The sequence below is a fragment of the Dermacentor albipictus genome, chromosome 1 (genome assembly GCF_038994185.2).
Source record: "Dermacentor albipictus isolate Rhodes 1998 colony chromosome 1, USDA_Dalb.pri_finalv2, whole genome shotgun sequence".
Classification (NCBI taxonomy): domain Eukaryota; kingdom Metazoa; phylum Arthropoda; class Arachnida; order Ixodida; family Ixodidae; genus Dermacentor; species Dermacentor albipictus.
Genome location: NC_091821.1, coordinates 87,013,357 through 87,039,053, shown reverse-complemented (window position 1 = coordinate 87,039,053; position 25,697 = coordinate 87,013,357). Strand labels below are relative to the sequence as shown.

Genomic DNA, 25,697 nt, shown 5'->3' with positions numbered 1-25,697 from the left:
AAAGCCTTCTGTCCGGAGTTTCCATGGAAGCACATGCCTGGAGCTTTTAGTTCTGATAGCGGCCGATTGTCCAATTGGTCCAGCACTCTGCACATTAGTTGCCTCTCGGCACTATAGTGCGGGCAGAGACAGATTACCACGCTGTGAACAGACCATGCTGTACCACTTCTGGCTAGGCGTCGCATTAACAAACTATTATGCTGGCTGACTTCCCTGTCTTTCCGTGTATTCCTCCTTCCTCCTCCTCCTATTATGCTTTCCTTACTGGAATGGCCACCATCCCCCCGTGCGACACATGTCGCTGTGATGAGACGCTCACACACATTAAATGCTGCAAATATATAGTCATTTCCAACGAAAACATCCTCGACGTTGCCGTATTGCCCTCTCGGCTGTAATAAACGCACGTGAACGACCGGGCAAAAGCATTGCAAAACCTGCCGTGCGTGCTTTTGTACTTCTGTGCAACACTCCAGCGAAAAGGTTCTTGCTCTCCCCAACGGAACACGTGCGCTGGAGCCACCTGTCTACAGGATACCCCTGACCCCAGGTTTTCTACGCAAGCAAAACATTGTGTGATAAATGAATTTAGCTTTTAAAAAAAACTACATGCATGAGCTCGACGCACAAAGCGCAACTCCCACTCATAGGAATTCAAGGGCACTGCGAATATCTCTTGGTCTTACCACAAGTTCATCGTAACAGAAGTGATCTGAAAAACACAATATAAATTATTCCTTCTTCACACCTTACACACCTCACACCAAGGTACAATAAAAAAAACAGATATAAAAAGTGACATTACTTGATTTTGCATGACACAAAAGTGTGTTTTGTGCACTCTTGAGCTACTAAATTAATGTGGCTTTCTCACACTGCGCAAATCAGCGCACTTTCACAAAAGATGACATTTCAGCTAGCTTGCTAAGGAATTCCTCGTTATCCTCTCGCCGTTGGCGATAACTTCGCCATGAGAATGAGGGCATTACCAGCTGCACTATGCGTGAACAACGTAGGACGATTTCCTAACCGTTGTTGGACAGATAGAGTTTGGCGTCCACAACAGCTGTGCGTACGCAGGAAGTCCTCGGAGGAGGCAGTGCCCATGCGCCGTACGCTAGAGCCCGCCCGGCGTTTTGCGTTCGCCTGCAGCTTTCCAGGCGCTGCGTATAGCGGCCGCTGCCGGCTCTGCATGCGTGACGTTCTCGCGTGTTCTCGCGTATCCACGACAGCGCATTTCCAAGATGGCTCCGAACGAAGGAAAGTGCGCGATTCGGCTACATCCGTTTCTGAAGGCGGCGCATGGCGGCGCTGAGCAGCACGCGACCGTCTCCCGCGCGAGCCAGTGAGTGTTCTACCTGACAACTTTTGCGTCCGGAGCTGCGTCGCGGGCGCGCGTGGACGCGCAACTACCTATTACAAACCTGCAGATTCACTTCAAGGACATCCTCAATCACGCTTTTCGGTGTGAGCCCTACCAGTGTGTAAGTCGTCATCGACGCTAGCGCCGCTCTCTTTTTCTTTCCTCATTTTTCAAAAAAAAAAGAACAAACACCGGGCGCTATAACGTAAGCTAGGGCCCTATAACATAAAACTATTCCAATATGTTTTAATTCCAACCTCCTGACGTCAAATTTGCGTAACCACCGACGCAAGCATCGGGCGCTCACCCGCAGGGTTGTCGGAATAGGCCAATCAAACGCTCTCCTTGTTCATAGGAGGTCACTTCTTTTGCTTGAACAACGAATAACATTGCCTACAGTGAGCGGCTTGTGTTATCTAATTGGCTGACAAGAGGCACGCTCAAGTGTAGAGTGATTCGATGGGCGCGAGCCACTTCACTGAATATCGATAACCGGATGAAGAGGCTAGTGCCGGCGTCTGCGATTGGTTCGCTTTTCCTTACTTAGCTGGAGGTGGCTGGTCGAAAATCGCGCCGGTATGCAACGACAGCTTAAGAATGACACTAAAACGGATCCTCAGTAAAGAATAATTGGCAGATGCAGTCGTAAACGCGCCAAAAGCGCTCGAAAACGTTACACGGCCACGCAAGAAGTTTTATTTTACGCAAATGAACCCATGCTCTCCGGCAGGTGCGAGTAGCCAGTGCCTGAGCGATCGGCGGTAGCCATCTTTTATTCCTTTTTAAACGGGCAGCCTGCGGCTATTCAGAAGAAAATTAAGTTTCGTTCGGCATATTAATGCACGTTAACGCATACATGTCACTTTGATGAGGTGAGTTTTTGCGGTTTTGTGACGTCGCGTGACAGGCAGGTGAAATGGTGCAGCCCGAAAACTTTTGACCAATAGCCGAGGGCTAACGGCAAAAAGGCGTCGAATCAGAAATAACTATTTTTCATTTGTTCGGTCAAATAATGCATAATCAGTGTGTACGCGTCATATCAGATGGGGAGCTTTCGCGGTTTTCACTACGTTGCGTGACAGGCAGGTGAAGTGGGGGTGGTCCAAAAAAATTTTACCAATCGCGCAGGGCTGATTGCAGAATCGGAACAGAAAAGTTTGGAATAGTTTTATGTTATAGCGCCCCTATTCCAAACTTTTCTATTCCAATTTTGCAATCAGCCCTCCGCGATTGGTCAAAAGCTTTTTTTGGACCCCCCCCCCCCCCTTTCGCCTGTTTGTGACGCGAGTCACGAAAACCTTGATAGCGCCCCTTCTGATATGACCCGTGCACACTGATCATGCATGATTGGACCGAACAAAATAAAATTAGCTATTTCTGATTCGACGTCGTTTCTCCATTAGCCCTCTGCTATTGGTCAAAAGTTTTCGGGCTGCACCCACTACACCTTTCTGTCTCGGGACGTCACAAAACCGCGAAAACTCACCGCGTCAAAGTGACGTGTACGCGGTAAAGATGCAATAATATGCCGAACAAAACTGAGTTTTCTTCCGAATAGCCGCAGGCTGCCTCGTTCCCAGAGGACTAAAAGATGGCTGCCGCCGATCGCCCAGGCACTGGCTACTCGCACCTGCCGGACAGCATGGGTGTATTTGCGTACAATAAAACTTTTTGCGTGGCCGTGTAACGTTTTCGTGCACTTTCCGCACGTTTACGACCTCGCTCTGCCAACTCTTCTTTGCTGAGGATACGTTTCAGCGTCATTCTTAAGCTTCCGTTGCATGCCACCGCTATTTTCGACCAGCCACCGCAAGTTAAGTAAGGGAAAGCGGACCAATCGCAGACACCGGCACCACCCTCTTCATCCGGTTTGCGATTTTAAGGGCAGTCGCTCGGCCCCATCGAATCCTTCTGCACTTGAGCTTGCTCCTCGCCTCTTTTCAGCCAATTAGATAAGACCAACCGCTCAGTGTAGGCAATCTGCAAAGTGACCTATATACGGCATTAGGCAAAGTGACCACCTATAAACGAGGAGAGCGTTTGATTGGTCTGTTCAGACAACCCTGCGAGTCACCGCCAGATGCTTGCGTCGGCGGTTACGCAAATTTGACGTCAGGAGATTGGAGTAAAACATATTGGAATAGTTTTACGTTATAGGGCGCACCATTTGCTTCTATTGTAGCTTGCAGAATCACCTGCTCCAAGTCTCCTGATCTGGGCCTCTCGCTCAGCCGAGTAGTGGGCGAATAAGCTGTACGTGTTATCCGGATTTGTTCTGCATTGGGCCTATTGGAGCACAAACAAACGTTCCTACATTGTTCCTCATATTCGAAAGTAGGACATAACTGGGTTTGTCTTAACGGTAGTGTACTGTGCTTCAACACATCAAGAACATGTACAATAGTAAAATGAGGGGCAAAATCTTTTTATCGCCGAATGGGTTTTTGTTTAGGTCTATCGCATGCTACCGTTGCACGGATGCAACAAAAACATGGCGGCACCTGACCTGCCTATGCCTGCCTGCTTCCACTCAAACGGGTAGCGATTCCTTACCTATTTGCCCCCTTCAAGGGATATGAGTGATGTAGACTTTCGCTATGCTTTATCTCACCTCCACGGCGAAATTCGGGCGTTACTTAGGCGGTATTTGTGAGACTGGTTCTCGATACAGAGGGATGAATGATTAGGCTATGGTCACACACAGGCAACTCGCGATGTCGCTGCAACAAAACGATGGCACCATCTGTTGCCGCTACGCTATGCTTAAGGTCTACCTTTGCTCAAGAGGCGGGGGGTGGGGTGGGGGCTCCCACGCTTATATTGACTTGTATGTACATGTGTACGTATGTGTGTGTATGTTTGTATGTGTATGTATGGGTATGTATGTAAATATGTATTGCAGATTACTATGCGAGGGGGAACCAGGACCCACGTAAGTTTTGCCTCCCCCCATCCCCGGACTTCACTGACTCAAGCACAGCCGCTAGAGCAAAACACGGCGAAACACGCCGTGCGGTGACGGGCAGCATACGCCCGCAGCTCCCCTTGCTCGTGCATCAATGCAAGGGCGCGGCAAATCGGTTTTATAAATATTTCATGACTGCTTAACGCATCCTACTTGCGTTAAATTCTTGCGGGTAAACTTCATTTCATGCTCCAGTGAGTTGTGTCACAGCCCTGCGTGCCTCCGTCAGGAGCAATGGCTGCATCGACGCCAAAGAATTCAACGGAGCTCTCAGCTTTTTGCCTTTACCTAATTTCTTACAGAAAAATAGTCCTAAAAAATTTTTTTTTCATCTTGACAGACATGGAAGCCCAAAACGCACCACCGGAAGCTTTCTGTAGTCCCGAGCATGCACTGCTGCTGCAGCAATAATAAAAGGGTCTACAGACCGAGAGGCGGCTGTTCGCATTGCTCACTTCTGAAGTTACGTGGTCACAAGGGCTTCAGAAGTCATGTACGTCACACCGCAATGCTACACTGTTCTCCCCCTTTCCCCCATATGTGTTTTGCCAAAGTGCACACTGCGTTTTATTATTACTCCCAACGATATCTTATTCTATCAATACCCTAACGCAGCCTGCATTCGAACTGCGTTCCTACACTTCACGAGTCAGAAATGTTTGATCTCGAAATCAATTTCTTTTTTTCTTAACTCTCGACTACGCCATCGACATAACTGCACGGAGTAACACAGCACCTTAAAAGTACAGTGGCGCCTCTAGCTCCTCTCCTAGGCTGACGCCACGCTCTTGAGCGCTTCAGTTTATCGATAAAACAGCACCAAGGTGAAACAATTTAACCGACACAGCAGCAAGATGTGAAAGGCAGGAAAGAGAAGAAGCAAATATGTACTTCCACTTTCACCCGAGACGCACCACCCGAGACGTACTTCCACCCGAGACGCACCACCTCCACAATAATTGATGTGTTCTTAGCAGTAGAAGATTCCTTCGCACGCACCTGCAAATGTTTATTCTAGCCGATACTGCGTGAAACAGCGCAAGACTTACTGCGCATAATGCTGCGTCGGCCCCCAATGCTACACCAAAAAGCACATGCGTCCGAAGGACTGTGATTGACTGACGCGCTATGATTTGATGACGATTGGCAACCGGTCTATAATACAAAACCGAGGTGAAACAACCTAAACGAAGCCAGCGGTAAAAACTGAAAGGCATGGTAGGAAATGAAATAAGAAGCTTCGACTTTCCACTTCCCCACCGCAGATGCCATTTACATAAAGTAGCAGGTTGACATCCAAAGCCTACTGTGACCGCATGACTAGCTCGAACAACGAATTGGCGCAAACTGCTGGAAAATATACTTTTATGCCTTTTTACTTGCTTGAAATGTTTAAATGCCCGGGCAGCCGTAAGTTATGCAAGATCTATGTTTTGCACTAAACACCCTCTTAGCAACTGAAATAATTTAAAGGATGCAGTAACGGTGTTCTGCTGACGAATGCACCCATTTCCAAGGAAATATAAGGGTACTAATGGAAACTGACCCTTTCAACCTTTAAAACCCGAACCCTCTCGAGTGAGGCTAGCTTAGCAGGACTCTTTGAGAAACTATCAGACATTGTTTGGGATATCATCGGCCTTAGTGAGATTAGAAGAATTGGTGATGTTTGTACATTGCTGAATAACGGACATGTCCTGTGCTATAGAGGTCTCCCGGATAAGAAGCAATACGGGGCAGGATTTCTAATCCATAAGAACATAGCGGGCAACATTGACGAATTCTAAAAAAAAATTATGGGGTTTTACATGTGAAAACCATTTTCTGATTATGAGGCACGCCGTAGTGGGGGACTCCGGAAATTTGGACCGCCTGCGACTACTTAACGTGCACCTAAACCTAAGTACACAGGTGTTCTCGCATTTCATCCCCACCGAAATGTGGCAGCCGTGGCCGGGATTCAATGCCGCGACTTCGTGCACATTGACAAATTCTACAGCATTAATGAGAGGGTATCTGTAGTCGTAATCAAACTTAATAAGAGGTATAGATTAAAGGTAGTAAAAGCCTACGCTCCAACGTCCAGTCACGATGATGAGGAAGTAGATCAGTCTTATGAAGATGTTGAATTAGCGATGAGAAAAGTGCAAACTCAGTATACTATAGTAATTGGCGACTTGAATGCAAAAGTGAGGAAAAAGCAGGCTGGTGAACAAGTAATTGGCAACTACGGCGTCGATTCTAAGAGCGCTAGAGGAGAGCTGCTGGTAGAATTCTCAGAAAGGAATAAGCTTCGCATGATGAACACCTTTTTCAGGAAGCGCAACAACAGAAAGTGGACCGGGAAAATCCCTAATGGTGAAACAAGAAATGAAATCGACTTCATACTTTCTCCTGATCCCAGTATAGTGCAGGATGTAGAAGTGATAAGTAGGGTAAAGTGCAGTGATCATAGGTTAGTGAGAGCTAGGATTCACCTCAATTTGAAGAGAGAAAGAGCAAAATTGGTCAAGAGGAAACAGGTCAACCTAGAGGCAGTAAGGTCAAAAGCAGACAAATTCAGGCTGGTACTTGCAAACAAATATGCAGCCTTAGAACAGAGAGATGATGAGGACATAGAGCTAGTGAATGAAACCGTAACTAGGCTGGTTTCAGAAGTAGCTATTGAAGTGGGAGGCAAGGCACCAAGCCAACCAGTTGGCAAGCTCTCCCAAGTAACAAAGGACCTAATAAAGAAACGACAAAGAAAGAAAGTGTCCAACTCAAGAGATAAGATAGAATTCGTGGAACTGTCAACACTGATCAACAAGGCGAAAATAAGTGATATTCGAAATTATAACGTGCGAAAGCCTGAGGAAGCCGTAAAAAATGGACGCAGCCTGAAATCAGTGAGAAGGAAACTTGGCGTAGGACAAATCAAGATGTATGCACTGAAAGATAAGCATGGTAATATCTTCAGCAATCTCGAAGGTATAATAAAAGAAGCGGAAGAATTCGATATTGACCTGTACAATACCCAGAGGAGTCAGGATACCTCCATTAGAAACAGTAATGCACAGGATACATAAACTCCTCCTATAACTAGCTATGAGGTTAGAAGGGCCCCGGAAGACATGAAACGAGGAAGAGTGGCAGGAGCAGATGGATTAACAGTCGATTTAATAAAAGATGGAGGAGACATACTGCTTGGAAAACTGGCGGCTCTTTATACGGAGTGTCTATCGACTACAAGGGTCCCAGAAAACTGGAAGAAGAGAGAGAGAGAGAGATGAAGAGGGAAGGCAGAGAGGTTAACCATATATCAGTCTCCGGTTTGCTACCTTACACTGGGGATGGGAAATATGGGTTAGAAAGATGACAGAGAGGAAAACGCAAAAAAAAGCACGCACAGATGGAGACACACACACACAAAAGACGTTCCGCTTAAAGACGTTCGCGAAGGCCGGTAGATCGCAGAAAGCGCAGTAGCGCTTGCACGGCCTTCTTCTGTGACGCTATAGGTCGCTTCGGTGGTGTAGAATTCTTTTTTCCGATAGCGGTTGGTCGTCCATTTGGTCAAGTTCGTGGCGAAGGCATTCCCTCTGTGGACTGTACCGCGGGAAAGCGCACAAAATATGTTCAATTGATTCTTCATGGCCGCAGTGATCACAGGTTGCGGTGTCGGTCATCCGTATGCGGAATGCATAGGCTTTGGTAAAGGCAACGCCTAGCCGCAGTCGATACAAAAGCATGGCGTCACCACGGCGAAGCTGTGATGGCGCTCGGAGACTTAATGTCGGATCAATGGAGTACAGTCGAGTACTTCTTAAATATGGCTCATTCCATTGCGACGTGATGCACTACCGAGCAAGTAGGCGGAGCTTCCGTGCTGCGTCAGTTCTAGAAAGCGGAATCGGTACGTGGTGCTCTTTAATATGGGCTGAGCGGGCAGCTTGATCGGCCCGTTCACTGCCGATAATCCCGCAGTGACTTGGAAGCCATTGGAAGGTTATTTCATGGTCTGCATCACTTATATGGTGTAACGTCTCTGTAATTTGAAATATTAGCTGCTCGTGCGGTCCGCGTCGTGAAGGTGACAATAGAGACTGCAGTGCCACCTTCGAATCGCAGAATACCGTCCACTTCTGTGGCTGTTCATTACCAATGTAATGAAGGGCAGTAAAGAGTGCTGCGAGCTCTGCTGCCGTCGACATTGTCGCGTGGGTCGTCTTAAATTTGATTGTTGTGGCTGTCGCTGGTATCACGATTGTCTCCGCGGAGCTGTATGGCAAAACAGATCCATCAGTGTAGATATGTGCTGAGTCAGAGTAGCTCTCGTACACTAATAGTAGTGTGAGCTGTTTAAGGGCTGGTGATGATAGATCAGCTTTTTTCGTGACGCCAGGTATCGTGAGGTTGATTTTTGGCTGAGTGAGGCACCATGAACGAATCGAAGGTCTCGCAGCCGGAGTGAAACAAGTTGGCAATGATTCATCATGTGCGGTAATTGTTTGGCTTAAAGATGTGCGAGGTCTGTCCGCTGGTAGAGAGGCTAAGTGGTGACGAGGAGTCCTGGTTAGATGCCTTGTATGGGTCCTGAGCACTTCCATTTCAATGTCGGTCTTCACAAAGCGGTCTCTAGCCATTGCTATCGTAGGCGCTGTTGATGCACTCCGAGGCAGGCCTAGACAGATCCGGAGCGCTTGAGCCTGAACACTTTGTATTGAGCGTAGATTCGTTTTACCTGTACTGGTTATTGCTGGCAAGCTGTATCGCAGAAAGCCTAGAAAAAGTACCCTGTACAGTTTTAACATAGCACTTGTCGACATTCCCGAAGTCTTGCCAGTGAAAAACTTGAACAGGTGGCAGATGCCTATCAACCGCTTTTTCATGTGTGAGTCAAAAGCCAAGTCAAGACAGCTGCTTTATGTGGGGACACATAGAAACGTAGGGCTTCCATCATTCAGCAGCAAAAGTTCATTACTGGAGGCGAAAGATACCAGAGTTCTGTCTCTCCCGTTGACTTTCGAACTTCCCCAGAGTGTATGATGGGCGTTGAAATCTCCAATGACGACCCAGGGATCGGGAGTTGAGGATAGGATGTCTCGTAGTCTTTTTTGAACAAATCGATTTGACAGAGATAGGTAGGCGCCCACAAAAGTAAAGGCAAAATTCTTTTTCCTTATTATTAGGCAGATATTTCGATTATCGTCGTTAGGTGGCCCAGGCAAATGAATGTAAGTGAGGTCCCGGCGGATAAATACCAAAACCTTACTGCTTTCACCAACAGTTGGCGGCATGAACGATTCATATCCAGAAAGCCTGATCGGGTTCGATAAGTTCGCCTCAGAAATGACGATAATCGGAAACATATTGGCATACACGAAGCGACGGAAATCCGAAATGCGCGCTCTGAGTCCGCGGGCATTCCACTAAAAATAGCTGGTTGTCGGACCTCATCAGTGAAGGACAGTGGCTGGGGAGCCATGATCTACTCAAGGCTTGCCGGCACCGGACTGAGAGCATCCAGTACTTGAAGCGCACTTCTGGCCGACGGTGTGTGCATGTTGCTTAGCAACACGCGAATGACATTCATTAAAGGCCTAATAAGAGCTATCACTTGCTCATCTGTTTTCCGCGACTCCTCGCATACAGCACCTTGCTGTACTGGGGGCGGATTCTTCTGCGGCTCTTCTGCCGGTCGTGTACGCGAAAGTGGAAAACTGGAAGAATGCAAACATTATACTAACACACAAAAAGGAGACGTTAAAGAATTGAAAAATTATAGGCCCATTAGCTTACTCCCAGTATTATATAAAATATTTACCAAATTATCTCAATAGAATAAGGGCAACACTAGACTTTCAACCAAGGGAACAGGCTGGCTTCAGAAAGCGATACTCTACAATGGACCACATCCATCTAATTAATCAGGTTATCGAGATATCCGCAGGGTACAATAAGCCTCTCTATATGGCTTTCATAGATCACGAAAAGGCATTTGATTTAGTAGACATACCAGCAGTCATAGAGGCATTATGTAATCAAGGAGTACAGAACGCTTACGCAAACACCTTGGAAAATATCTACAGAGGTTCTACAGCTACCTTCATTCTACGCAAGAAAAACAGGAAGATACCTATAAAGAAAGGGGTAAGACAGGGAGACACAATCTCTCCAATGCCATTCAGTGCTTGCTTGGAAGAAGTATTCAAGCTATTAAACTGGGAAGGCTTAGGAGTAAGGATTGGCGGCGAATATCTCAGCAACCTTCAGTTTGCCGATGACATTGTTCTATTCAGCAACAGTGCAGACGAGTTACAACAAATGATTGAGGACCTTAACAGAGAGAGTGTAAGATTGGTGTTGAAGATTAATATGCAGAAGACGAAGACAATTATGAATAGCCGAGCAAAGGTTCAGGATCGCCAGTCAGCCTCTAGAGTCTGTGAAGGAATACGTTTACCTAGATCAATTAATCACAGAGAACCCTGACCATGGGAAGGAAATTCATAGAAGAATAAAAATGGGTTGGATCGTATACGGCAGACATTGTCAGCTCCTGACTGGAAGCTTACCATTATCATTGAAAAGGGAGGTGCACAATCAGCGCATTTTACCAGTGCTGACATATGGAGCACAGACTTGGAGACGGACAAAGAAGCTTGACAAGAAGTTAAGGATCGCGCAAAGAGCGATGGAACGAAGATAGCTAGGCATAATGCTAAGAGACAGAAAGAGAGCAGTTTGGATCAGAGAGCAAACGGGTATAGACGATATTCTAATTCACATCAAGAGAAAAAAAATGGAGCTGGGCACGTCATGTAAGGCGCCGGTGAGATAACCGTTGGACCATTAAAGTTACAGAATGGATACCAAGAGAAGAGAAACGCAGTCGAGGACCGCAGAAAACTAGGTGGAGCGATGAAATTAGGAAATTCGCAGGCGCTAGTTGGAATCGGTGCAGGACAGGGGTAATTGGAGATTGCAGGGAGAGGCCTTCGTCCTGCAGTGGACATAAAACAGCCTTATGATGATAATGATGATAATGATTATGATAATGGTGCCAAAGGGAGTTTCGACATTGAATCCACCCTCCATGGTGTAATTTTTCTCGGAGTGTACCTACAGTTATAACCTAGCTCAGGCTGGGCGGCGCCAGGAAGAACGCTTGGAAGGGTGTCTCGCATTTAAAAGCAATGTCGGCGGCACGTGTGCTGGTGTAAGTTTCTCCGTTAGTTATTTTGACTGGGGTCGGATGGGGCTGACAGCGATACCGCGATAAGTGATACCGAAGCGGCGTTTAGTTACCGCTCCCGGCAACCGCTCACCTGGCGCTTACCTTTCACTTTTCCTGCTGTGAATATGAACGAGCGCGCGTGCAGTCGCCCTACGCTGTTTTGGCTGAGAGTCGCCGAGGTTGTGCAGCATGGCTCCGAGGAACGCTGACGCTCACTTCGTCTAAGCGCTGATACGTAAGAAACACAAGTGCATTGGCCGCGCTCTCTATGTACGCCGTCGCTTATACCTCATATATGTTTAAGTGTCCGCAATTACTGCTTAAACTTCACATTAAGTCTGTCAGACTAATCTATAGATGCGTCATTACACATCGTATATGGTGCACCTTCCCCGTGACGTACAGAAGAAATACAGAAATTACACTGGCTTAACTGCTAATGAGGTTGTCACCTCATTATAAGAATGTACGACTGCGTGCACCTATTGAAGTTTGCCAGTACTTATATATTGGCCTTCTGCGATATGAATGGCGCGCGTGCGTCGACAGTGACCAGCTCCAGCATTGAAAACTCAGCAATCGGACTCCGAATCGGAATGCGGTGAATTTACAAACCCTTTGGTTCGTAGAACATTTCTAATATTGACCCGCCGCGCGGTGGCTTAGCGGCTAAGCGCTGCTAAACACGAGGTGGTGGGTTCAAGTCCCGGCCGCGCCGCATTTCTCTGGGAGCGAAATTCAAAAACGCCAGTGTCCCGTGCATTGGGGGCACGTGGTCAAAATTAATCCGGAATCCCCCACTACGGCGTGTCTTATAATCAAATCGTGGTTCTGGCAAGTAAAACTCCAAAATTCAACATTTTTTATATTAGGCGCCAGCCGTATTTAACGATTGCCTATTATTATTTTATGATTGGTCTGCTATTACAATTGGCCGGCATCTGTTCTTAGGAACAGCGTAGGAATACTTTATGACTATGGGTCCTGGCCGGACCTCGCGAGGTATAGTGTTCCACTGCGGGTCGCATAACACCGACAGAGAGTTCCTTTAAGTTTTAAGAGGAAGAGGAGGAATAAACGTTTATTATGTGAAACAGCAAGAAAGTTCTTTCTTCGCCCTAGGCGGGAAGCTGCCTCAGTCCAGAAAGCCGTTGGCTAATGCCGCGGTCCGGGCCCGGTCCCCCAGACATCACTGATCCGCCGCCCTGTGCACTTAACATTGCCTCCCACGTTTCTTCGATGGCTTGTAGTGGTTTTGAAGCTTCATCTTGATTGTTTTTCTCGCGATGTCGATACACTAATAGCATGCGTTGGAAAGTGTCTGGTGCATCACAATATCGGCATATGTATGAGAATTTGGTGGGGTGCATCCCGTGCATGATAATTTCGTGGATATATGTATTCGTTAGTAGTTTGCGGAGGGCGTGGCTTCTTCCTTGTTTAACTTTGCATGTGGTATTGGACAGTCTTCTTTCCAGTCGATAGTGCTGCAATATTAGGGCGTATTTGATTGGAATGTCATCCACCCTCGTCGCTTTCCGGAGCCCGTGCGGCAGGAAATCCCGGCTGGTATGCTCTCGAGCGGCAGCATGTGCTACTTCGTTTCCTGCCAGGCGTTCGTGGCCTTAGGTCCATGCGACGTAGGTGTGGGGGAGTTGGTGGCGTCGTGTTGTTTCTTTTAGAATCTTCACTGCTGCGGCAAAGATTCGGCCTTTTCGTAGGTTTCTACACGCGGTTTCTGAGTCGCTCAAGATGGTTGCTGTGTCCTTGCATGTGGCGATGCCGAGGACGACGGCCGTTTCGGGATTTCTGGCCAGTATGGTAGCAGCGACTAGCTTATTTCCTTGGTTGTTGGTCACGCTAATCGCATACTCTTTTACCTGGGTAATTTAGCGCATCTGTGTACCTCGTGTTGCGTTTCTTTGAGTATTTCTTACTTAGCGCTCGAACTCTTTCTTGTCTTCTGTCTTTGTGGGGTGTTGCATGCATGTTGCGAGGTTCTGGATCGACTGATATAGAATCTCGGAGAAGTGACGGTAATCGTGCTTTCGCGTCCGAGTCCACTATGAAGTACTGATCTGCCTGTTTGTGTGAGCTTAAGGCGTTCCAGATGGCTGGCCCTGTGCGCTTCATTCATTTCTTCCCACGTGAGGCGTGTTATTGAGGTTGAGATCGTACTGGGAAGTTCTAGTGCACTCATGATTGCTTTTATGATGATGATGTTCAGTTTTACGATTTCAGCTTTCTTGAGGAGTAGATACGGGGTGCCATATGTGATCCGGCTTATAAGGAGGGCGTGTTTTATTTGGATGATTTCTTGCTCTTTAAGTCCTCTTCTTTGGGTGGTTATGCGCGCAACGAGATGTGTGACTTGTGTTAGGGTCATTTGAAGCTTCAGAAGTGTAGCTGCACCACAACTGTCTTTATGTATTGTGAGGTCAAGCACGCGGAGGGAACCAACTTGAGAGACATCGATTCCATTGAGTGTGACGTTGGGATCTGCGGCGACATGGGCTAATGGTCTTCTCCGGGTCCTTGCGTTGAGCATAAGTAGCTTTGATTTTTGGGGGGCACACTGGAGACCGCAGTTTGATAGGTACTGTTCTATCTGATGAATTGCCTCTTGGAGGGTAATTTGCTGTTGGCCGGTTGTGGATGCTTTCGTTCACAACGTTATATCGTCGGCGTATATAGCATGCTTTACGCCTTCGGTGTCATCGAGTTGTTGCGAGAGCTTAATCATGGTGAGATTGAACAGCAACGTTGAAATGACTGACCCCTGTGAAGTGCCTTTGTCGGGCATTTTAAAATTTGCCGCTTCGGAGGTTGTCAATACCCGCCGTAGCCATGCCATCTTAGAGGAAGTCCTGTACGTATTGGTAGGTCCAGATTCTGCAGTTCGTGTCTTGGAGATTCTGGTGGATTGCTTCATGATTCACATTATCGAAGGCTCCTTTTACATCTATTGCTAAAATAGATAACTTTTTGTGGCGTTCCAGGTAGTCCAAAAGGTCTTTTTTGAGATGTAGGAGTATATTTTGTTCTGAGAGTATCTTTCTGAAGCCAAACGTTGCGTCAGGCAAGAGTCCCGAGTCTTCGAGGTATGTAGTGAGGCGATCGTGAACTATGTACTCGAGGAACTTTCCGGCGCAGGAAGTAAGGAAGATGAGCCGTAAGTTGCTGATTTGTAGTGACTTGATAGGTTTTGTATCACAGTGACTTCTGGGTGCTTCCATACAGCCGGAAGCTCGCGTTTTTCCCAGAAGTTATTCATGTAGTGGAGGAATTCATTTATGGCCTTGTCTGGGAGGTTTCGTAGGATCCTGTTGGTCACCTTGTCGCTTCCTGGCGATGTGTTACGGATCAATTTGGGAAGGGCGGCGTGGAGTTCAGGAAGCGTGAAATGGCTGTCGAGGGTGAGGTTTTATTTTCAATCTTTTCTTGTATGCCATTTTCTCGGAAGGCCTTCCAGTCCGTCAGCCTTGCTGTTCTGGTTTTGCTCGGCTTCTTATGGTGCAGGATTTCAAGCCGAAAGATGTGGTGATCGCTACCGAAGTTTTCTTCCAGTTGTGTCCATTCAGCCTTGGAGATTCCTGTCGTAAAGGTGAGGTCGGGATTTTCTGTCACTGGATACACTGTTGCTTATTCGAGTCGTTAGTTTAGGGTCATTCCGGAGGGTGAGGTGATTCTGTGGCGCCGTATTGTGCACTCGCGCTCCTTTCTTGATCATGTGCTGGTAACCCCATGCTGTGTGGGGGGAATTAACATCCCCCATTATTACGAGTTTATGGCCTTTAGAGAGTCTTCTGACTTCCGTGGTGAAATTTACGAAGTCGGATAATGGATCCCTGGGTTGACTATATAAGTATAGGACGTATAGACTTTGGTGTGTCTTTTTCTCAGGTTACACTTCCACTAGGGTGTGTTCTGCGGTTGTTCCTAGGATTGCGTGATCTTGCGCGGTGAGATTCTTCTTCGACAAAATGGCTGTTCTTTGTGATCCGGTGTGTGTATCGTATCCCTGTAAGTGGAGAACGGTGTCATAAGTTTCTTGGATGACAATGATGTCTGGTTGTTCCTGTTTGGTCAGTTCCTGGAGGTTTGCTCTTTTGGTTCGAATAGAGCAACAGTTACATTGCCGCAGCTTCATTGGGAATTTTGGGAATCTCTTCTTGGTATTACTCGCCATCTTGTTCAATATCGTTATTTTCACCCCGGGTCAGGGATTCCGGTCTGGCCATGTTGTGGAAGTCTTTACGTGCTTTCTTGCGAGCTGCATGGATGTTGTTGAGTCGCTTTTCCATTGTGGCTTTCTTTACCTGGTTCTGCTTGGTATAGGACATGAAGTTGCTGAGTTCTTGGAGGGTAGCATAGATAAGAGCCAGCTGAGCGGTGATGTGGTGCTGGAGCTGTTGTGTTATCACCTTTGCAAAAGTGGTCATGGTCTCCTGTATCTGCTTTCGCACCTGCATAGTTACAATTTCCTTGATTCATTCTTCCATAAGGGGTGGTGAGATGTATGGCATTTCTTGAGGTTTTGAGACTCCATTGGCGGTGTCTTGTTCTTTGCACGTTTGTATGAGCTTGTCAATGAGGGCTTGCTGATTTTAGAGTCGTGATCGCAGATCTCGTTCGGTTTCCGTGGGTTCTTGTGTTCGTGTGTTTCCTCCTGCAGTGTCTGCATACATACAATGTCTGCATAGATGAATTTCACTAGGGTCTGGCGTTTGCTTGACCACCTCTAGATTTGGAGTCATTTCTGGACCTTCGTGTACTGTGTAGTGAGGTACTGCTTGATTCGGATAGTTCCTGGAAGTGGGAGTCTGAATTCGAGTTTCACCTGCGTTGCTCCTCTTGGATCTTGTTTTCCAATTGTACTCTGACCTTGTACGGCAGTGGATTTGGCTTACGTCGGCACTCCTTTCCTGCTGCCTGTCTCATGGAGTTGTTGACAGATATTATACTTGGGTTGGCTTTCATGGCCTTCTGGTTGACTTTGCATCCCGCATATATACCAGAAGTTGATAAGGGGTTTCGGGCGGATATGTTGCGCGTGCCCTAGTTCTCCGCAGTTTCTGCAGTATTGCACAGATTTCTTGTATGGTTTGCAGCGGCAGTCACAGCATTTATATATGATGTTGTACGAGACGTACGCGGTCCATCGAAGTAGATGAGTGCTTTTGAAGATCATCCCTGCATGCGCGCTTCGAAAACCGTGTATCTAACGGTTAATCGTAGCCCTCATAGTAGTTCTTCGCTGGTACCTCGCGGGGTGATGTAGTTGTTGCTGTTGTTGTCCTGAGTGGCCGTGGCACATACCCACAGTGGGGGGATCGGCCATGAATCGGGTGGTTCAATTAGGTGCATAAAAATAATAATATATTACATCTTTGCTGATGCCCTCTGGTGTTCCGACATTTGCTTTAACTTCGTAAATGGACCCTCCAAGTTGGATACTGGTCACGTTGAGGAGCATGTTGTTCGCTATGTTTTGGTTTGGTGTACTTGCGGTGAATATATTCTCGACGTTGTGCACTTAATCCGGATGTTGTCGTAGTAGTCCTTTTGGGACAACTTGCTAGCTCGGATGATGGCATGTGCGGCCACCGGTGTTCACTTGGAGAGTTGTAAACCCGCCTTTGGCCAATAGATGATCTTCGTGTCGTCCATTCGCAAATGCGAAGGCCTTGGTTTTCTATGTTGGGCATGTTTCCCACGGTGGGTTTTGTTGCTTCTGGTGTTCCGACATTTGCTTTAAATTCCTAAATGGACCCTCCAAGCTGGATACTGGTCACATTGAGGAGCATGTTGTTCGCTATGTTTTGGTTTGGTGTACTTGCGGTGAATATATTCTCGACATTGTGCACTTAATCCGGATGTTATCGTAGAAGTCTTTTTGGGACAACTTGCTAGCTCGGCTGATGGCATGTGTGGCCACCGGTGTCCACTTGGAGAGTTGTAAACCCGCCTTTAGTCAATAGATGATCTTCGTGTCGTCCATTAGCAAAGGCGAAGGCCTCAGTTTTCTATGTTGGGCATGTTTCCCGCGGCAGGTTTTGTTGCTTCGGCTACGTACGTTGTTGGTCTACTTCCTCGGCTGTAAGCTTTATATGCGCCTAAGCCTACTTTCCTCTTCTCTCTCATGTGTGCCATTTTTCCTGGATGTTTATCGCCTTTCCGCTTCTCTCGTCATAAATTCACTCCGCTTCGAGTTGTTGCTGCTCTTGTGGCGTCTCGACATGCATCTCAGTGCCGTTGTTTTCCTGGCTCTGTTGTTGGACAGTTATTGCTGCGCTGGATGCATCCGTCATTCTTCTTGGTGGTTTGGGTGAGGAGAAAGAACGCTTATTCTGCAGCCCATATGGGAGCACGGCGCAGTATCAGTCATTGATATTCAGCGACAGCCCTCAAAGAGAGCGAGCGGCGGCTCACGAGTCACGGGTCACGCGCCGCGGGTCGCGCGCTTACTCTTGTAGGGTTAGCTCAGTTAGCGTGGCGTGGAACTTTCAAACGGCAAAAAAGACAGCAATTCCACGTACCGCTCATAAACTTTATATCCTCCGCTTTCACTTCCCCCTGCCGATTTCGTCGATGCCACAGCTTCGTTGAATAAACACAAGTATTCTGAAAATTGCCGAAAAATACAGGAGCCCATGAGAAACACGTCAGCCCTGCTTAGCCCCCTATTAAATTTTAAGAGGTAATTGAATTTCTATTGGTCTTATAGGTATATTGGTTTTTCTATTGGTCTTATTTTTTACAGCGTAGTGGATATCGGCAAATTTCACACAACAAAAAAGCGAAACTGAACTTCTGACGAGCGGTGCTCTCACGCCCATAGTATACGCCCATGCGTGACGTGAATACTTGTGCTTCACAGGTGGGCGAGCATCAAGCGAGCGTCCTTATCAAGCCATAATCTCGAACGCTTCATGCTCGCTTGACGATGAGACGCAAGGAGGCACGTCACTCACGGGCGTCTACTAAGGTCGTGGCAATTGCGCTCTTGGGCTGTTCCGTATCGCTTTTCGTGTTAAATTGACTGGAATACATTACGCTATAAAAAAAATTCTGGAAACGGCTACGAGCTCCTCGGATGGCCCGCTTCAAGTCTTCCATTACATGGGATCAATGGCACGGCTCTGTTCACTAATAAGTTTATTAGTCTTATTTGCATAACTGCTCGTCTAATTGCTATACAGTCATCTTTAAATGTACTACTTAATGGTAAAAACAATCAAGAGGGAATAATTTAACTATCTCATATTCTCTAACATTAAAGAATTTCGAACGCATCTTGTGAAATACCCGACATAATTGTCAAGAACAGACCGGACCGCCTTATTCTGCCTTCTCTCCAGCTTGTCAGCGAGTTCAGCCCTACATGGGTCCAAGCAGACACATAAGTGCTCGAGTAAGCTAAGAACATGACTTAACTATGCTTGTTCTTTCAACTTGTATCGTAAATGACTAAAATTTAAGTGTAAAATGCCGATAGCAGCGAATGCACTGTTAGTAATCTACTCCATAATAAGTCAGGCGTCATACAAATCCCATGCACTTAATTTCAACCAGCTCCTTTATGGCACATCGCCTATAGTGCCCGTACGTACTACATGAATGACATAGACATTGTCTTGTTGAAGTGACATGTACGCATTTCTGAACGTTCACTGACATTGACAGCGTTGCGCTGCGGAGCTCGATGTCACAGGTTTGATCCCGGCCACGGCAACCGCATTTCGATGGGGGCGAAATGCAAAAACGCCCGTGTATATAATTACACGTAAGTGCGTTAAGCAACCACAGGTGGTCAAAATTATTACGGAGCCTCCCAATGCGGAGTTCCTCATTATGGGATCTTGATTCTGGCAGGTGAAACTCCACAATTTAATTTTTAAACATTTCCGAATTGACCACCAGGATTCTGTCGAGTCCAAATTGGACTTCACTATTCTGACGTCGCAATCATTACTTTTGACCCTGTAACTTACGCAATCGTCAGTAAACATTCTGAATAGGATATAATGCTGGTTGTAATAGCATTATTTTTCAAAAAGAAAGCAAGATGGGAAGTGGACCCATGACGGAGTTGTGAGGGACATCTGAGGGGACTGGAGCACATGTGGCTGAATGACTGTTAGGAACTCTAGGCTGACGCAGTGAGGAAAGGTATTAGGTAATCCACACAATGACGCGAGTGCTTTACTTATATGCCCGAAATTCTGAGATGAGTAGGTCGTGCGCAGCATCAAGCACTCTTCTAAACTCTAGTAAATTGGAGGTCACGATACAGTCTGTGACTATGGGACCTCCTTCTGTATATTCTTCTTTTTTCTATGCTGTAATCTATAATGAATAAAAAATCAGTTCAAATAACATCACTAAGCTGGTTTATTTAATTCTAGAGGCCAGGCCGTTTACATATACTTGCTTACTGTGTAGGACATGGTACAGACCAGAGCCCAAAATATTACTAATCACGTGCTGCGGGATCAAACTATAGATAACGTCAAAGTTAAAGAATACATGTATGGAGTTTTACGAGCCAAAACCATGGTATGATTATGAGGTGCGCCGTAGTGGGGCCTCTGGATTAATTTTGACCACCAGGGGTTCCTCAACGCGTACCCAATGCACAGTTCACGGGTGTTCTTGCATTTCGCCGGTATCGAAATGCGGCCGACGAGGCGGGGGTTCGATCCCGTAACCTCGGGTTTAGCAGCGCAACATAAACTTATTTATTTATTTATTTATTCCTCAAACGCCCCTGAATAGGGGTTTTACATGAGGGGTGATAATAACGTGATCCAGAACATTACGTGCAATGGTTGTTAATGATACCCGTCAGCAATTTTAAACTTTTTTACGCATTACATTGCTGTTGTTTCTTTTGCCAATTGGTACAATACGTTTCAATTTAGTCACCAGGCAAAGAATTTTCAAGTACGCACTTTTCAAATAAACAAGAAAAACAGAAGCATAAGATGCTAGAGCAGTTTTTAATCATTGCTACCGGAATATTACACGGTCTACAAGCCATTGCCTGTTTCATATTTCCCAATAATTGCCGCACCTTATACATACTAAACACCAACTCTGGAACCTCAACCTATAAAAAGAGGCAATAAAATCACTAAAGAATTAACCTTTCTTTATTTTTTGCACCATTGCACCATTGCACATTACATATTTCTAGAACACTATATCTCGTGTTACTTTTTTTTTTTTGCTTACGGCGTACCTTCCTTATTTTCTGAAGCCAAGTATGCATGTGATAACTGAACCATGGTTTATCTCTTGACAGTTTCGACGACACGATTCGAAGTAGGAACGGAAGAGTCGCTTAACTTAAAGATGCTTAACTTTAAACCCCTTTCATAATTGTTCTACATTGAATTCGTCTACGTATGCATCAAAAGTGGGAAAATAAGACTAATGATTTGAAGATATTGCAGCAGAACTAGCCTTGTTATACACGTATATATCTTTCCATTAGGCTTTTTTGGAAGTGACATATTCATAGCATTATTATAAGTAACGACACAACACAGCCATGGGCTCAAAGAACGTTCGCATTGTGTTTTTATTAATATCTTCCTGATTATTTCAACAGATAGTAAATCAGGAGTTTTCTTGTTCTTCGAGAAATAAATCATTCGCATATTTACTTATTGCCTGTTATCCTTATACACATTATGTCGCGTGGTATCTTCGCAATGACAATGGTTGCATTGTTTCGTTGTTGTTGTTGTTGTTGTTGTTGTTGTTGTTGTTGTTGTTGTTGTTGTTTCATTACGGGTGCTGATTTTTATCGAGGAAACACCCATTTCGCTGCAGGAGCGAAAATCACCATTTTCTTGTTTTTTGTTGTTCTCTTTGTTTTACTTTCGTAGAATAAGAATGCATCCATCCGCGAACAAATACGATGTTTTAAATGCCATCCGACTGCATTTCCTACATCGTGAACAAATCAAGGATTGAAAAAAAAAGAACCTGGTCACGCCACTGGTAGCTATCACACCAACAAATCTATATCTGTCGCTACATTGTTTGATCAGAAACGGCCGTGACACAGTTCAATTTTTTTTTTTTTTACGCTTTAGAGACTCTGACTCTTCAGTGTTTTACAGGAAAGATGCCCCAATGATTCCGGATGGCGATGTTAATGGTAGCTGAAGGCGGCTTTAGCCTGGTTACCTAAGCCAGCAGTTTCTGATTTCCGAAGAAGCGCATTTTCCTGTACACCCACTGCTCCACGTCAGAACGTTTTCTTTCCTTCCTTCTTTTTTTTTAGGCCGTGCTTTGTTTATAAACCCTCCCGGACTTTCCTGACTGTGGCTGCTGGTGTGCCGCTGCTGTATTGGCGAATCGTTAGGCCACAATCGCACATATACTCGTGCTGTGCCAACGCAAACTAGCTTTTTAAGATGTTCGCCGTGTGTGTCGCATCGTGTAGCACGGGTGCACATACGTGCCTGTTTACATCACGTCAAAGACTCTGAAATAAAAAAGGCTAATTTACGGCATTTGATTAACCGCTTCACGAAAGTTTTGCTTCATATAGATTCCAAGATGTGCGTTGGATCTGCATGATCTTTATCTCTTTGCCTTTCTTTAATCCCTCGCCATCTCAGCCCAAATAGCACGTCAGGCCTGCCACCAGGCTAACCCCTTCAGGCATATTTAAACCTTCCCCTCTTCCTCTCACCAGCACTTACTAACAAGGGAACTTTTAGTATATGTCTGGGCGTTACTCAAGCAACCTCGAGGCTGGAGCACACGAACGTCTCTTGGGTAGAACTGTTGAAACTCGTCAACATTTTCCGAGCTTCGACACAGTACGTGGACGCATCCGTTTGCTCAGACTCTTACGCAAAAGAGCTGAACCGGAATACATATGGTGATTCAGGAGCACCGCGACCCGTGGATAAACTTTGGAGCGACGACCCCACTTATCCTATGGAATGTTGCAATCCTGAAACCGGAGGTGTCAGTAGGAGACACGTGCAAGAGAGGTGCTCGCGAAAAAATCCGCCTGTGCTTGCCACGTAGCATTATACCGATTTCGCGATTATTTTAACCACGACGCTGGTGCCACACAGGTTGCTGCTACTATTGGGTTTAGTGGACAGAGTGGCAAACAAATTCTGCTCTTGATATTCTTTTATTGGCATTAATCAATAAATAACTGTTGGCGCCAACAGATGATGCTGGCAGCTACTTATCAAATGAGGAATATGAAAATACAGGGTGATAAAAATTAAGTTTTGCGGTTTTCTTAAAGTTAGGCGCTGGACGTACGTGAAGTTCACCTAGCAAATAAGTTATGCGACCAGGGAGACACAAAGTGAGATTATAATTATCGCTGTCTGCAGTTCAATTAACTAAAATTGAATAATTAAATTTTCACGGACTGCAGTAAGAGGGCATGCTTGTATTCAAAAGTTAAAGGCAGTCGTGATTATACACAGTTCCACTTGGCAGAATTCTTCCAGCATGCCCATGTTGCGAGATATCTGGCTGCAAATTTTAATTTCCGTTCGCATGATTACGCATGCAAGACAGTGAGGAACGGCGCAAAGCTCCTCCCTGATGTGACGCGGCTGTTGCGTGCGGCGTTTAGCCTGAAAACTGGGCGGATGCATAAGCGAATATGATAGCTGTTCCCTTTTCACTCTCGGCTGGCGAAATAAAGGAATGACTGCGGGGTGTGGCTTACACAGTACGCATTATCCTGTCAAGGGCGATGACTGAAGACAATTTTTCGCCACGTTTTCGTACGACTTGAGATCGCATAGGGACATTATCTTGTCATCGCACTAGCTTCACTGCCATCTAGTAGACTGCTTCCGCCATAGCGGCGCCTTTGAAAGGACCATCGAGAAAAACCACGTTGGGATCCACTGGTGCTGACACGGCTGCTTCCACCGGGACGAGGTATCATACCGAAAAAAAAATAAACATGGCTCTTGTCATGGCTGACATGAATGGCAAGCATTAGCGACGCGGCTGTACGCAGCTTGCCACCTAAGCCGTCCACTTCCAACTAAGCCAACATTCATAAGCACGTTTCGGCACTTTCGCACAACAGGCGCAGTCCACCATCAGAGACAGACCAAGAAGATTATTGTCGATGAAGACTTCAACATTGACGTTCTCGCGTTCGTAACGCTGATGCCAACAAACATTATCCCACAATTTGCTGAAGAATGCGTACAGAGCTTCGGAACAGTCACAAATGTGCTTAAGAAGCATAGGTTTCATCCGTACCATGTTTGCCTTCACCAGGACCTAAGTGAAGCAGACTTTTAAACGCGGCTTGACTTCTGCAACTGGGCCCTAATCAAAACTGATGAAGAAAAGTAGTTCCTGCAAAGAGTAATTTGGACAGATGAAGCTCGGTTTTGCCGGAATGGCACCTTCAAGGAAAGAGAAAAGCAGAAGGCAGGGAAGTTAATCAGAATAACGTCCGGCTAGCTACCCTACAACGGGGGAATGGGAAAGGAGAAAACAACAGGGCGAGAGAGGAGGGAAGGAGAGAAGGAAATTAGTGGTGAGTTCACTGACGCATGTGGTCTAATAGAAATTGCATTAATAGTCACCGACGTTCACACAAGCCCGTCGTCCTCAAGAAGCACAAAGGCGCCTTCACCGCTTTATCGGCCGACGAGCGATGGGGGTGGTGTCCCAGCAGCACCTGCACAGAAAGCGGCCGATTATACAGTTTTTGGGAAGCATTAGCAAGTTCGATCTTGTCTTTATGGGGCATATCGTGGACAGTGGCACAGCAGGTGGTCTATATTTTCTTTGGTGCCGCAGACCGCGCATGTTGCAGTGTCGGTCACTCCAATTAATGTAGAGTATGCCTTTGTGAAGGAAACTCCCAAGCAAAGGCGACATAGAAGCGTAGCTTCATGTAGAGGAAGTTCGAGTGGAGGTCATAGTTGCAGTGAAGGGTTTAATCGATGCAGTCGTGTAAGTCTTAAGTTTGGCGAGTTCCATTCGGTAATTGAGAGACTGCGTGCCAGGTGTCGAAGCTTACTTGCGGCGTCTATCCTCGAAAGCGGAATTAGAATGTTGTGCTCTTCTTGGTGTGCTGTGCGAGCCGCGTTATCGGCGGAATCATTGCCACTGATTCCACAGTTGCCAGGTACCCATGGAAAAACAACCTCGTGACCTTTTTGTTAGACGTGATTGTGAAGTTTCACGATTTCGTATGTCAGCTGTTTATGAAATCCGCGTCGGAGAACTGACTGCGTGCATTATAATGCCGGTTTTGAGTCAGACAACACAGTCCATTTTCTAGGTCTTTCAGAATCAATGAATTCCAGTGCACGACGCAGAGCCGTTAGTTCTGCCGCCGTTTAGGTCGTGACATGCGATGTCTTGAACCTCAGTGTTGTTCCTCGCGTTGGTATAACCACCGCACCACCAGAAGTGGACCACGTAGTCGATCCATCGGTATATATGTGCACGTAGTTGCTGTACTTTTCATGCAAAGTAAGTAAGCTCGGCTGTTTTAGAGCAGGAGCCGGTAGATATGTCTTATTCTGTAGCCCTGGAATCATTATATGTACTTGTGGACGGCTCAAACACAACGGAGGAAGGAGGAAACACTGGCTTGGCAGCAGGTGCGTACCTGAACTAAACGACGCACTAAGTGCACTGACAGTAGCGCTAAATGTCGAGCAGGGCCTTTCAGCAGTGAGGCTCGCCAGGTGGTGAGAAGGGGTCCTAGCCTAATATCTGAGATGCATACGCTTTGTCTCAACGGTAATGAGCGTCGTGATTTGGTAATCATGTGCAATGGCAATGGTTTCAGCCGTTGATGCACTGCGTGTTAAGCCAAGCCACATCTTAAGGTCTTGGGCTTGAATGCTCTGAATCGTGTGCAGGTTAGGCTTGCAGATGTTGGATATTGCAGGCAGGCGGTACCGCAGGAATCCAGTGAACAACGCCCTGTACAGCTGTAACATAGCGTGTATAGATACTACCCAACTTTTTCCTGCAAGGAACCTGAACAGGTGACACATAGCAGTCAGCCGCTTTTTCACTTAATACACGTGCGCAGTCCGAGACAGGTCTCTGTCACGACTCCCAAGAACCCGTGACTTCTGATGTATGGTATAAGTTCTCCGTTAATTGAT

General features: G+C 46.3%; 1 protein-coding gene across 3 annotated transcripts in view; it reads left to right on the top strand.

Annotated features, from left to right (window-relative positions):
- Positions 1-1,352: 1,352 nt before the first annotated feature.
- LOC135897820 (nose resistant to fluoxetine protein 6-like) overlaps positions 1,353-25,697 on the top strand; it is a 143,425-nt gene continuing 119,080 nt past the window's right edge. The window contains exon 1 of one of the 3 annotated variants that reach the window (XM_065426527.1): positions 1,353-1,484. The gene's annotated coding sequence lies outside the window, so the exon portion shown is untranslated. Of the gene's footprint in view, positions 1,485-11,688; positions 11,783-15,083; positions 15,152-25,697 lie in introns of those variants that run through there. The other 2 variants (XM_065426525.1, XM_065426526.1) reach the window with 2 other exon arrangements.